Here is a 13856-nt window from a genome sequence, read left to right as displayed (position 1 = left end):
TTCTTTATCTAAAATTCTATAATAAAGTTCTATATCTGCTATTACCTTAGAGTAGAAGGCTACTAGTTTCTAATTATATAAAGGTTATTAGAGCTGCATTAAAATGCCTATAGTAACTCTATTACTTATATTAGTCTCTATGTGAGTATTAAGAGTAGGGTTATAGTTAGCTAGGAGTGTATTACTATATATTAGCTTCTTAAGTTACTAAATTACCTCTTCTTCTAGGGGTCCTAGTTATTACTATTTTACCTTAGAGTATAGTTTCTCTAATAGTTAGCTAATTTATCTATAGTTAGGGAGAAATTATTAGTAGAAATTATAGAAACCTAGGAAGGATTAAAGAGCTTTAAGGGTTTTTAATATTAGCTAGTTTTATATAGGTTCTACCTTATCTAGGTCTATTTAAATGCCTTCTATAGAAACAATATATCTAAGAAACTTTATATAAGTAACTAAAAACTTACTCTTCTTTAAATCTACCTATAGTCCTACTTTTTATAGTCTTACTAGTACTTTTTTTACTTATTCCTCATACTCTATAGGGTTTTTAGAGATAATAAGTATGTTGTCTATAAAAGCTATAATAAAATCATCTAAATACTTAAAGAGAACCTGGTTAATAAAATGTTAAAAGGCTATAGGTCTATTACTTAATCTAAATAGTAAGATATAGTATTTAAATAACCTATATCTTATATAGAAGGTGGTTTTATCTTTAGAATCCTTAGTAAGATAAATGTAGTAGAAAGCTTATTAAATATTAAGCTTGGTATAAATCTTGCCCTTTCTAATGCGCTAAAGTAACTCTATAATAAGAGGGAGGGGGTATAAATCCTTAGTAGTTTATTTATTAAGCTATTAGTAGTCTATATAGAATCTCCATCCCCTACTAGGCTTTTTTACTATAAGAATAGGAGAAGCATAGGTAGTAAAGCTCTCTATAATAAAGCCTTTCTAAATATTCTTAATAATATACTCTTTTGCAGCCTTAAGCTGCTCTAGAGATATTCTATAGAGAGGACTAGGTAGAAGCTCTAGTAGACTATTATATATAAGAGATATTTTATAATTAACCCCTATATAATATGGTAGTAGCTTATTAGACTCTATTTTAGAAAACACATCTTAAAATTCCTTATAAGTAGCTAGTAGCTTAGAAGCTATTAATTCCTTAGTTTCCTTATCTTTAAGAGCCGCTTAAACTTGTATAAGGTTAATAGTATAGATCTCTATTAGTACAACTTGTATTTTATAAATAGAAAGCTTAAATACATCTTAAGTTTAGAATTTAATTCCCTTAATAACCTATACTAAGGGAAGGAGGCGTTTATTAAATTTTTTATCTCTATAGTCTATATCTACTTAGTATTTTTTCTGTGGTTCTTTGCTTTGCACGGAGATTTTTAGTAGTTATAAAAGATGCTAAAAAGACTAGTTAACTAGTGGCTGTCTCTAGACTAGTTTATGTTATTTATAGTCTAGGAGGACGTCGTGCTGGTTAAAAAACTATTACCTAAGAATTATATTATTGCGGCTAATATTGTAAATAAAAGTATAAGTAGAAACTATTTAATCTTAGAAATAGAGTTAAAGATAAAAGTAAAAATTAACTTTCTTATTTATATATTAGTTAAACCTAGTAATATTAAGCCCTTTACCTATTATTCTCTTTTTTATAGCACCTATAGACTGGAGAGTTAGTAGTAGCTTAGGGTAAATAAAACTTATACTACTAGTACTAGTATTAGCTAGGGCACGAATTTCTAAGGCGCGGCTATTAGATATAATTAAGGTTTATACGGTAAAGGGTATACCTCTAATAAAGTAACTAAGATTTATATAAGAACCTTTAATATATATTGCTCTAAGTTTAGACCTAAGGTAGGAGACTTTACCTAGGTCTTATTATTTTCTAATAAAGACTAATCTCCTTTATTTATATAGATATCTTTAGCGCTTTCTTCTTCTACTAACTCTATTACCTTTATCTCTAGTTATAGGTATTGCCTCTATAAATGGCTAAACTAGCTATAGTAATTATACGGTCTAATCTCTATATAGACTTCTACTTTACCTTTATAGGTTATATTATATAAGGGAGCCCTAGATATAGATCGCGCCTAGGCATGACTAGAAGATAAAGCACTTATACTACTTAAGGTAGTTATCTTTACTCTTTTTTATTATCTCTTCTTTACTTATTCCTCGCGCGATATAAGTGTTGGTTTTCTATAGTTAGAATAGTAGTTACTAAGACTTTAAGTAATAGGGTAGGCTTATTAGAGGTACTTATAAAAGTTAATATCCTTATCTTACTCTATAGTAACTATATAGGTTTAGAGGAGAGGATCTATTATATTATAAAAGTCCTCTTTCTACTATTCTTAGGGAAGATCTATATCTAAGGCTAATTATATAAAGTTTAATTAAAACTTCTAAAGGTCTATAGGAATATAGTATATAAGAGAGTATAACTACTTCTTTATATCCTTATATTTATATAGACTCTAGAGGAGGTTATCTAGGAATTTAAAGATATCCTTATCTAGAGTGACTTTATTAGCCTTTATATAAGAAGTAAGAAAAGGAGTTAGGTAATATAAGACTTCTCTACTAATATAGGAAATAATATAACCTGTAATATTCTATTTAGTCTCCTCTACTATATCCTTAGTAAAGTAATCGTGGTTTTATTTGATTTTATTTTATATAAGGAGGGTCTAGTATTTATATAAGGGGTCTTCTCTATTAGTAAGAAGAGGAGGATTAGGAACCTTACTACTTTAGTATTTCTTACTACTTAAAGATAAAGTAGAGGTTTTAGTAGTAGTTTCCCTTATATAGGTAGGAGGATCTTAAGAGAGGGTAATAGGTCTTAGGTGCTAAGATAATAAAGAGGGCCTAATATGTCCTTCCCTTAGAACTTCCCTAAGCCTATTAGTATAGTTTAAGAGTATTTACTTAAGAGCCTAGTTCTACCTTTACGCGCGGTTTAGTTGCTGCTATACTTAAGACTTATTTAAGGATGTAATCTTAGATTTAAATTAATTAATATCTAAGTATAGTACCTTTATAAACGCCTCTATAACTAGAGCTTAAACTATATAAGTTGACCCTAGGTCTTAGGTATATTCTTTTACCTCTGCTACTAGGACTAAGTAGAAATTATATAGGAGAATAGGGGTAGGTCCCCTCTTATTATTATTTAATAAGTATCTAGTATTATATAAATCTTTAGTCCCTTTATGTGAATCTTATTAAGTTAATTAACTAGTACTAACACCTTTAGTAGTGCTAGATATATTAGCTTTATTCTTAGCTATACTATCTTTATAGTCTTCTACTTAGAATGTCCCTTAAGTAGGTTATAGATAGGATACCTCCTAGATATTTATATACTGCCCTATAGCCTTAACTAAAGACTTCTATAGTTAATACGTGCTTAATGCTCCTTAGTCCTTAGATAATACTAATGCGCCTAATAAAGACAACTTAGGTTTACTAAGGAAAAGTAATAAGTAGTCTTATATAAGACTATAGCTATATATAATATTACTTAGGTTAAATATTATAACACCTTTATAGGTAAAGAAGTAGGATAGAGCTAAAACTTAGAATAATCTTTTATATCTATTATAACTTATAGATTTCTTATTATATAGGTAAGGGCTAAAGGTAAACTGCTAGAGAATGCGTATATATCTTAATTAAATCTAATAAGTTAAAAGAATAAAATATAAAAGATACTTACTACCTATATATTTCCTAGTCCTTCCTTTATACTATTCTACCTCTTATCCTTTATATAAGGGTCCTTAGTCATTATTAGGTAAGTTATAAAGGTAAGGTATTAATAGGCTGTTACATAGTATCTTCCTAAGGCTATAGTGGCTAGTACCAGGCTATAGTAGCTAGTACTAGCCTGCAGGTTTTAGCCTAAGCTATAGTAGGCTGCTACCTAAGGTGAGGCTTGTGCTTCCTATAACTATATAATACTAGGTTCGTCTGTGCTGGCCCTAGTACTCGCGTAGGTGCGTGTATACCTATTATAATACTATTCTATTTTAGCCTTATATAGCCTATTAGTATAGAAAAGGTTAACTATCTTTATATATAAGAGAAGATTAAGGATATAGGAGGATCCTTCTATTCCTATAATCTTAAAAGGTCTAGTATTAGGAAAGTCTAATTTAAGGTTTAGCTAATTAGTAGACTATCCTATTTTCTTAATATAGATATAATCTCTAACTATAAAGTCTAGTGCGTAACGGTATTTATTAGCTTATTAGTATATATACTCTTAGGATTTAAGAATAAGATTCTTTATAAATTTAAAAGCTTCTTATCTTCTCTTTTATAATATTTATGCTACTATATAAGCTATCTTCTCTAGTTACTAGGGGGTCTTAGTTCTTTATTACTAGTTATAGTGTATTTAAGGGGAATATCCTAACTTAATCTTAAAAGGTAAAAGTCTAGTAGCTTTATAGAGAAGTGTTACTTGTATGAGGTCTATTAATAGTAGAAGATTAGACTAATTATTTTAAAAGTAATTAATAAAAGGTCTTAATCTTTATATAAGATACTGATTAATAATCTCTATAATACTATTAGTTTAAGAGTAGTAGGATGAGTTAAAATGCTGCTCTATACTAGTTAGCTTATATAGTTTATTTATAAATGCTAAGATGAACTAAGGGCCTTAGTTAGATAGGATAGACTTAGGGTTTCTATAAATATAGTAGATATATTTATAAAAAAGCTTAGAGACTCCTTTAGTATTAATCTTCTTTATATAAGGTAAGCTAAAGGTTCTTTAACTTAACTAGTCTATAATAACTAGAATTATATTATAGCCTTTTTAGTCCTTAGGCATCTCTTTAAAATCTATAGCTAAGTATTACTAGGGTTGAGTAGGAATCTCTAGGGGTTATAGAAGGCCTAGGTCTTTATTATAAAACTCCTTTATTTAGCGGTAAATATAGTATCCTCACCTATAAATATTAACTATATAATTTATAGCTAGCTAGTAGTAATATTACTTAAGGAGTTTTTATATCTTTATAATACTAGAATAGGCAGTTATATAGGTAGTATATAAAGTATTAAGTATTCTTATATAGAGGTTATTATAATCTGGTATAAAGAGGGTACTATATTATAGTAAAAGACCATCTTTTAGTTCCTAACTATTTCTTTATTTAAGGTCTTTTAAGAGGGCTTTCTATCTCTAGAGTTCTAATTTAGAATCTTCCTAGTTTATATAGAGGAGTTTATCTAAAAATAATACTAGAGGAGGAAGTTCTTATTCTAAAATAGAAAGAGGGATAATAGTCTCTAGTAGGATAAGGTATATCTCTTATATAGCCTTTACTTTTTCTTTCTAAGTCTTTAAATCTTCTTATTTTTAAGTAAGGTAATTAGTGATAATATTTTCCTTTCCTAGTTAATAGGAGAATTATATATAGAACTCTATAAAAAACTTAGACCATCTAGCTTATTATTAATTAAGTTGTTATTTAGTAGAGTAGTACTCTAATACCTAATAGTCTATAATTATAAGAAAAGGTTTTTTAAGGCTAATAAGTATTAGTCTCTATTCTTCTAGTCTATTCTTAATAGCTAGTAGTTCTTTATCTAAAATTCTATAATAAAGTTCTACATCCACTATTACCTTAGAGTAGAATACTACTAGTTTCTAATTATATAAAGGTTACTAGAGCTGTGTCAAGATACTAGCAGTAACTCTATTACTTATATTAGTCTCTATATAAGTATTAAGAGTAGGGTTATAGTTAGCTAGAAGTACATTACTATATATTAGCTTCTTAAGTTATTAAATTACCTCTTCTTCTAGGGGTCTTAGTTATTACTATTTTACCTTAGAGTATAGTTTCTCTAATAGCCAGCTAATTTATCTATAATTAAGGAGAAATTATTAGTAGAAATTATAGAAACCTAGGAAGGATTAAAGAGCTTTAAGGGTTTTTAGTATTAGCTAGTTTTATATAGGTTCCACCTTATCTAGGTCTATTTAAATACCTTCTGTAGAAATAATATATCTAAGAAACTTTATATAAGTAACTAAAAACTTACTCTTCTTTAAATCTACCTATAGTCCTACTTTTTATAGTCTTACTAGTACTTTTTTTACTTATTCCTTATACTCTATAGGGTCTTTAGAGATAATAAGTATATTATCTATAAAAGCCATAATAAAATCATCTAAATACTTAAAGAGAACCTGGTTAATAAAATATTAAAAGGCTATAGGTCTGTTACTTAATCTAAATAGTAAGATATAGTATTTAAATAAGCTATATCTTATATAGAAGGTAGTCTTATCTTTAGAATCCTTAGTAAGATAAATATAGTAGAAAGCTTATTAAATATTAAGCTTAGTATAAATCTTGCCCTTTCTAATGCGCTAAAGTAACTCTATAATAAGAGGGAGGGGGTATAAATCCTTAGCAGTTTATTTATTAAGCTATTAGTAGTCTATATAGAATCTCTATCCCCTACTAGGCTTTTTTACTACTAGAATAGGAGAAGTATAGGTAGTAAAGCTTTTAGTAATAAAGCCTTTCTAAATATTCTTAATAATATACTCTTTTACAGCCTTAAGCTGCTCTAGAGATATTCTATAGAGAGGACTTAGTAGAAGCTCTAGTAGACTATTATATATAAGAGATATTTTATAATTAACCCCTATATAATATAGTAGTAGCTTATTAGACTCTATTTTAGAAAATATATCTTAAAATTCCTTATAAGTAGCTAGTAGCTTAGAAGCTAGTAATTCCTTAGTTTCCTTATCTTTAAGAGTGTCACGATAGGCATATACGCGCCTATATAAGTACTAGGGCCAGCACAGACAAACCTAGCATCATGCGGTTATAAGAAGCACAAGCCTCACCTTAGGCAGCAGCCCGCTACAGCTTAGGCTGAAACCTGCAGGCTAGTACCAGCCACTACAGCCTGGCACCAGCCACTACAGCCCTAGGCAGATACCACGCAACAGCCTATTAACACCTCACCTTTACAACTTACCTAATAATAACTAAGGACCCTTATATAAAGGATAAGAGGTAGAATAGTATAAAGGAAGGACCAGGAAATATATAGGTAGTAAGTATCTTTTATATTTTATTCTTTTAACTTATTAGATTTAATTAAGATATATATATATTCTCTAGCAGTTTACCTTTAGCCCTTACCTATATAATAAGAAATCTATAAGTTGTAATAGATATAAAAGATTATTCTAAGTTTCAGCTCTATCCTACTTCTTTACCTATAAAGGTATTATAATATTCAACCTAAGTAACATTATATATAGCTATAGTCTTATATAAGACCGCTTATTACTTTTCCCTAGTAAACCTAAGTTATCTTTATTAGGCGCATCAGTGTTATCTAAGGACTAAGGAGCATTAAGCACGTATTAACTATAGAAGTCTTTAATTAAGGCTATAGGGCAGTGTATAAATATTTAGGAGGTGTCCTATCTATAACCTACTTAAAGAACATTCTAAGTAGAAGACTATAAAGACAGTATGGCTAAGAATAAAGCTGATATATCTAGTACTACTAAAGGTGTTAGTACTAGTTAATCAACTTGACAAGATTCGCGTAAAGAGACTAAAGATTCGCGTAATACTAGATACTTATTAAATAATAATAAGAGAGGACCTATCCCTATTCTCCTATATAATTTCTACTTAGTCCTAGTAGTAGAGGTAAAAGAATATACCTAAGACCTAGGGTCAACTTATACTGTTTAAGCTCTAGTCATAGAGGCGTTTATAAAGGTACCACGCTTAGATATTAATTAATTTAAATCTAAGATTGCATCCTTAAACAAGTCTTAAGTGCAGTAGCAACTAAACCGCGCGCAAAGGCAGAACTAGGCTCTTAAGTAAATACTCTTAAACTATGCTAATAGACTAAGGGAAGCCTTAAGGGAAGGATATATTAGGCCCTCTTTATTAGCTTAGTACCTAAGACCTATTACCCTCTCTTAAGATCCTTCTACTAGTAGAGTAATAAGGACTCTCAGACCTCCTCTAACCTATATAAGGGAAACTACTACTAAAACCTCTACTTTATCTTTAAGTAGTAAGAAATACTAAAGTAGTAAGGTTCCTAATCCTCCTCTTCTCACTAATAGAAAAGACCCCTTATATAAATACTAGACCCTCCTTATATAAAATAAAATCAAATAAAACCATGATCACTTTACTAAGGATACAGCAGAGGAGACTAAATAGAACATTATAGGTTATATTATTTCCTATATTAGTAGAGAAGTCTCATATCACCTAACTCCTTTTCTTACTTCTTATATAAAGGCTAATAAAGTCACTCTAGATAAGGACATCTTTAAATTCCTAGATAACCTCCTCTAGAGTCTATATAAATATAAGGATATAAAGAAGTAGTTACGCTCTCTTATATACTATATTCCTATAGACCTTTAGAAGTTTTAATTAAACTTTATATAATTAGCCTTAGATACAGATCTTTCCTAGGAATAGTAGAAAGAGGACTTTTATAATATAATAGATCCTCTCCTTTAAACCTATATGGTCACTATAGAGTAAGATAAGGATATTAACTTTTATAAGTACCTCTAATAAGCCTACCCTATTACTTAAAGTCTTAGTAACTACTATTCTAATCGCGGAAAACTAACACTCACGTCGTATAAGGATTAAGTAAAGAAGAGATAATAAGAACAAGTAAAGATAACTGCCTTAGGCAGTATAAGTACTTTATCTTCTAGTTATACTTAGGCGCGATCTATATCTAGGGCTCCCTTATATAATACAACCTATAAAGGCAAAGTAGAAGTCTATATAGAGATTAGACCGTGTAATTACTACAGCCAGTTTAGCTATTTATAGAGACAATGCCTACAACTAGAGATAAAGGCAATAGAGTTAGTTAAAGAAGAAAGTGCTAAAGATGTCTATATAAATAAAGGAGATCAGTCTTTATTAGAAAATAATAAGGCCTAGGTAAAGTCTCCTGCCTTAGGTCTAAACTTAGAGCAATATACATTAAAGGTTCTTATATAAATCTTAGTTACTTTATTAGAGGTGTACCCTTTACTATATAAACCTTAATTATATCTAATAGCCGTGCCTTAGAAATTCATGCCCTAGCTAATACTAGCACTAGTAGTATAAGTTTTATTTACCCTAAGCTACTACTGACTCTCCAGTCTATAGGTGCTATAAAAAAGAGAATAATAGGTAAAGGGCTTAATATTACTAGGTTTAACCGACGCATAAATAAGAAAGTTAATTTTTACTTTTATCTTTAACTCTATTTCTAAGATTAAATGGTTTCTACTTATGCTTTTATTTATAATATTAGCTGTAATAACATGATTCTTAGGTAATAGTTTTTTAACCAGCATAATGTTCTTCTAGACTATAAACGATGTAAACTAGTCTAGAGATAGCTACTAGTTAACTAATCCTTTTAGTATCTTTTACGCCTACTAAAAGTCTCTATGTAAAGTAATAAACTGCAGAAAGAACATTAAGTAGATATAGACTATAGAGATAAAAACTTTAATAAACACCTTCTTCCCTTAGTATAGGTTATTAAGGGAATTGAATTTTAAACTTAAAATGCTTTTAAGCTTTCTATCTATAAAATACAAGTTGCGCTAATAGAGATCTATACTATTAACCTTATACAAGTTTAAGCAGCTCTTAAAGATAAAGAAACTAAGGAATTATTAGCTTCTAAGCTACTAGCTACTTATAAGGAATTTTAAGATGTGTTTTCTAAAATAGAGTCTAACAAGCTACTACCATATCACACAGGAGTTGATTATAAAATATCTCTTATATATAATAGTCTACTAGAGCTTCCACCTAGCCCTCTCTATAGAATATCTCTAGAACAGCTTAAGGCTATAAAAGAGTATATCATTAAGAATATTTAGAAAGGCTTTATTACTAAAAGCTTTACTACCTACGCTTCTCCTATTCTAGTAGTAAAAAAGCCTAGTAGGGGATGGAGATTTTATATAGACTACTAACAGCTTAATAAATAAACTACTAAGGATTCGCACCCCCTCCCTCTTATTATAGAGTTACTTTAGCGTATTAGAAAGGGCAAGATTTACACCAAGCTTAATATTTAATAAGCTTTCTACTACATCCATCTTACTAAGGATTCTAAAGACAAAACCACTTTCTATATAAGATACAGGTTATTTAAATACCGTGTCTTACCTTTTAGATTAAGTAACAGACTAGCAGCCTTTTAATGTTTTATTAACCAGGTTCTCTTTAAGTATTTAGATAACTTTATTATAGCTTTTATAGATAACATGCTTATTATCTCTAAAAACCCTACAGAGCACGAGGAACAAGTAAAAAAAGTACTAGCAAGACTATAAAAAGCAGGACTACAGGTAGATTTAAAGAAGAGCGAGTTTTTAGTTACTCATATAAAGTTTCTTAGATATATCATTTCTATAGAAGGCATTTAAATAGACCCAGATAAGGTAGAACCTATATAAAACTAGCTAATACTAAAAACCCTTAAAGCTCTTTAATCCTTCCTAGGTTTCTATAATTTCTACCGACGATTTCTCCCTAACTATAGATGAATTAGCCGACTATTAGAGAAACTATACTCTAAGGCAAAATAGTAATAACTAGGACCCCTAGAAGAAGAGGCAATTTAGTAACTTAAGAAGCTAATATATAGTGACGCACTCCTAGCTAACTATGACCCTACTCTTAACACTTATATAGAGACTAATATAAGTAATAGAGTTACTACAGGCGTTTTAATGCAGCTCTAATAACCTTTATATAATTAGAAACTAGTAGCCTTCTACTCTAAGGCAATAGTAGATGCAGAACTTTATTATAGAATTTTAGATAAAGAACTGCTGGCTATTAAGAATAGACTAGAAGAATAGAGACTAATACTTATTAGCCTTAAAAAACCTTTTCTTATAATTACAGACTATTAGGTATTAAAGTACTACTCTACTAAACGACAACTTAATTAATAACAAGCTAGATAGTCTAAGTTTTTTATAGAATTCTACGTACGATTCTCCTATTAACTAGGAAAGGAAAATATCATTACTAATTACCTTACTTAAAAATAAGAAGACCTAAAGACTTAAAAAGAAAAAGCAAGGGCCGTATAAGAGATATGCCTTATCCTACTAGAGACTATTATCCCTCTTTCTATTTTAGAATAAGAACTTCCTCCTCTAGTATTATTTTTAGATAAACTCCTCTACGCGAACTAGGAAGATTCTAAATTAGAACTCTAGAGATAGAAAGCCCTCTTAAAAGACCTTAAATAAAGAAATAGTTAGGAACTAAAAGATAGTCTTTTACTATAATATAGCACCCTCTTTATACTAGATCACAATAACCTCCATGCAAGAATACTTAATACTTTATATACTACCTATATAACCGCCTATTCTAGTATTATAAAGATGCGAAAACTCCTTAAGCGACATTACTATTAGCCAGCTATAAATCACACGATTGATATTTATAGGTAAGGATGCCATATTTGCTGCTAAATAAAAGAGTTTTATAATAAAGACCTAGGCCTTCTATAACCCCTAGAGATTCCTACTTGACCCTAGTAATACCTAGCTATAGATTTTAAAGAGATGCCTAAAGACTAAAAAGGCTATAATACAATTCTAGTTATTATAGACTAGTTAAGTTAAAGAACCTTTAGCTTGCCTTATATAAAGAAGATTAATACTAAAGGAGTCTCTAGGCTCTTTTATAAATATATCTACTATATTTATAGAAACCCTAAGTCTATCCTATCTAACTAAGGCCCTCAGTTCATCTCAGCGTTTATAAATAAACTATATAAGCTAACTAGTATAGAGCAGCATTTTAACTCATCCTACTACTCTTAGACTAATAGTATTATAGAGATTGTTAATTAGCATCTTATATAAAGATTAAGACCTTTTATTAATTACTTTTAGAATAATTAGTCTGATCTTCTACTATTAATAGACCTTACACAAGTAACACTTCCCTATAAAGCTACTAGACTTTTACCTTTTAAGATTAAGTTAGGATATTCCCCTTAATTATACTATAACTAGTAATAAAGAACCGAAACCCCCTAGTAACTAGAGAAAATAGCTCGCACGGTAGCATAAATACTATAAAAGAGAAGATAAGAAGCTTTTAAATTTATAAAGAATCTTATTCTTAAATCCTAAGAGTGTATATACTAATAAGCTAATAAATACCGTCGCGCGCTAGACTTTATAGTTAGAGATTATATCTATATTAAGAAAATAGGATGGTCTACTAATTAGCTAAACCTTAAATTAGACTTTCCTAATACTAGACCTTTTAAGATTATAGGAATAGAAGGACCCTCCTATATCCTTAATCTTCCCTTATATATAAAGATGGTCAACCTTTTCTATACTAATAGGCTATATAAGGCTGAAATAGAATAGCTTCCTAGTTAGGAATATACTAAACCTGAACCTAAGATTATTTAAGACGAGCCTAAGTAGGAAGTAGACTATATTTAAGCTAGTTAAGTCTTATATAGGAAGCTTTAATACTAAGTTAAATAGACTAGATATGACTAAGATAACTAGTAGTATAATATAAGTTCTTTTAGCAGCGCACTATAGAAAATTAAAGAATTCTACTTATTACACCCTACTATAGCAGGACTACTAAAAAATCTAGAAAAATAGAAAACTACCTTCCTTTAAGAAGAACCCTAGATTAAAAGAGAAAGTAATAATAAAATAAGTCACTTAGACCTATAGTAAATATTATAAAGATATAGAAAGTAGACTGATTAATTTACTATCTACCCTTATATAAATACTATTAATCTTAACTCCTACTCTCTAGTCTCTCCTTTTTATTACTTATTTCTTACTATTCCTTCTTTTACTTCCTTCCTTTTCCCTTCTTCTTATTATAACTATTATTATATAAGATAGTCTCCTCTAGATCCTCTAGCTTATTAGGCAGGATGTCCTACTTAGCTAAAGCCTAATTAGTTTAATCCTCTACCCTAGCTTAATAGTATAAGTTCTAGAACTCCTCTATATGAATTTTATCTTTATACCTCTTATAATAAGCAGGCAGCTTAGCACCCTTTAAGTTACTAATAGTGTAGTCTAAGTTGCCTATACCCTAAAGGCAGTTGGCGCAGCGGCCCTATAAGAAACCAGGTAGGTAGCGACAACTAATAAATATGTAAGGGTTAGTATTATTATAATACTTAGTATAGCTAATAGGGTTATTAATTCTAGTATACTAGATAAGAAAAGCATCGCGCGAGCTGGCTTAAGTTTTAACTAATAAGTAGTTAAATTATTAAGCAGAAACTATAATATATAAGCAAGGCATGCTGTTACTTAAGGCTAAGATGTATTTAGCGCGCTCTTACGCTTTAGAACTACTAAGGCATACCTATATAGTTAGTCAGATAAGAATCCCTTATATTAGTAAGATAAACTTACTCGCGCGACACTCTCTATATTCTTATAAGGAATATAAAGCATTAACTTAAAGTCCTACTTAATAGGCACCTTGTTAGAGCTAACTAGCAACGCCATAACGCGAATCTTACTGTTACTACTATTATATAAAGCAGCAGGTAGTAAGTACTTAGCTGCTAGAACCTAACAAGCTATAGGATTATAATAATAGTATATATAAGTAGGCTCTTTACCTTCTTCCTCTAAAACAGGCTGCGCGACAGTAAACTGGCAGTAATATAGTATAATATACTGGTTAGTAGCAGGCTATACAGCTGCAGATGACAAACCTCGCGCAATAACTAATAATGCT

Source organism: Phyllosticta citribraziliensis (genome assembly GCF_038025025.1).
Source record: "Phyllosticta citribraziliensis strain CPC 17464 chromosome Unknown J3D65scaffold_3, whole genome shotgun sequence".
In the NCBI taxonomy this organism is placed as follows: domain Eukaryota; kingdom Fungi; phylum Ascomycota; class Dothideomycetes; order Botryosphaeriales; family Phyllostictaceae; genus Phyllosticta; species Phyllosticta citribraziliensis.
The sequence above is the reverse complement of the archived record's forward strand: the minus strand, read 5'-3'. Positions refer to the sequence as shown.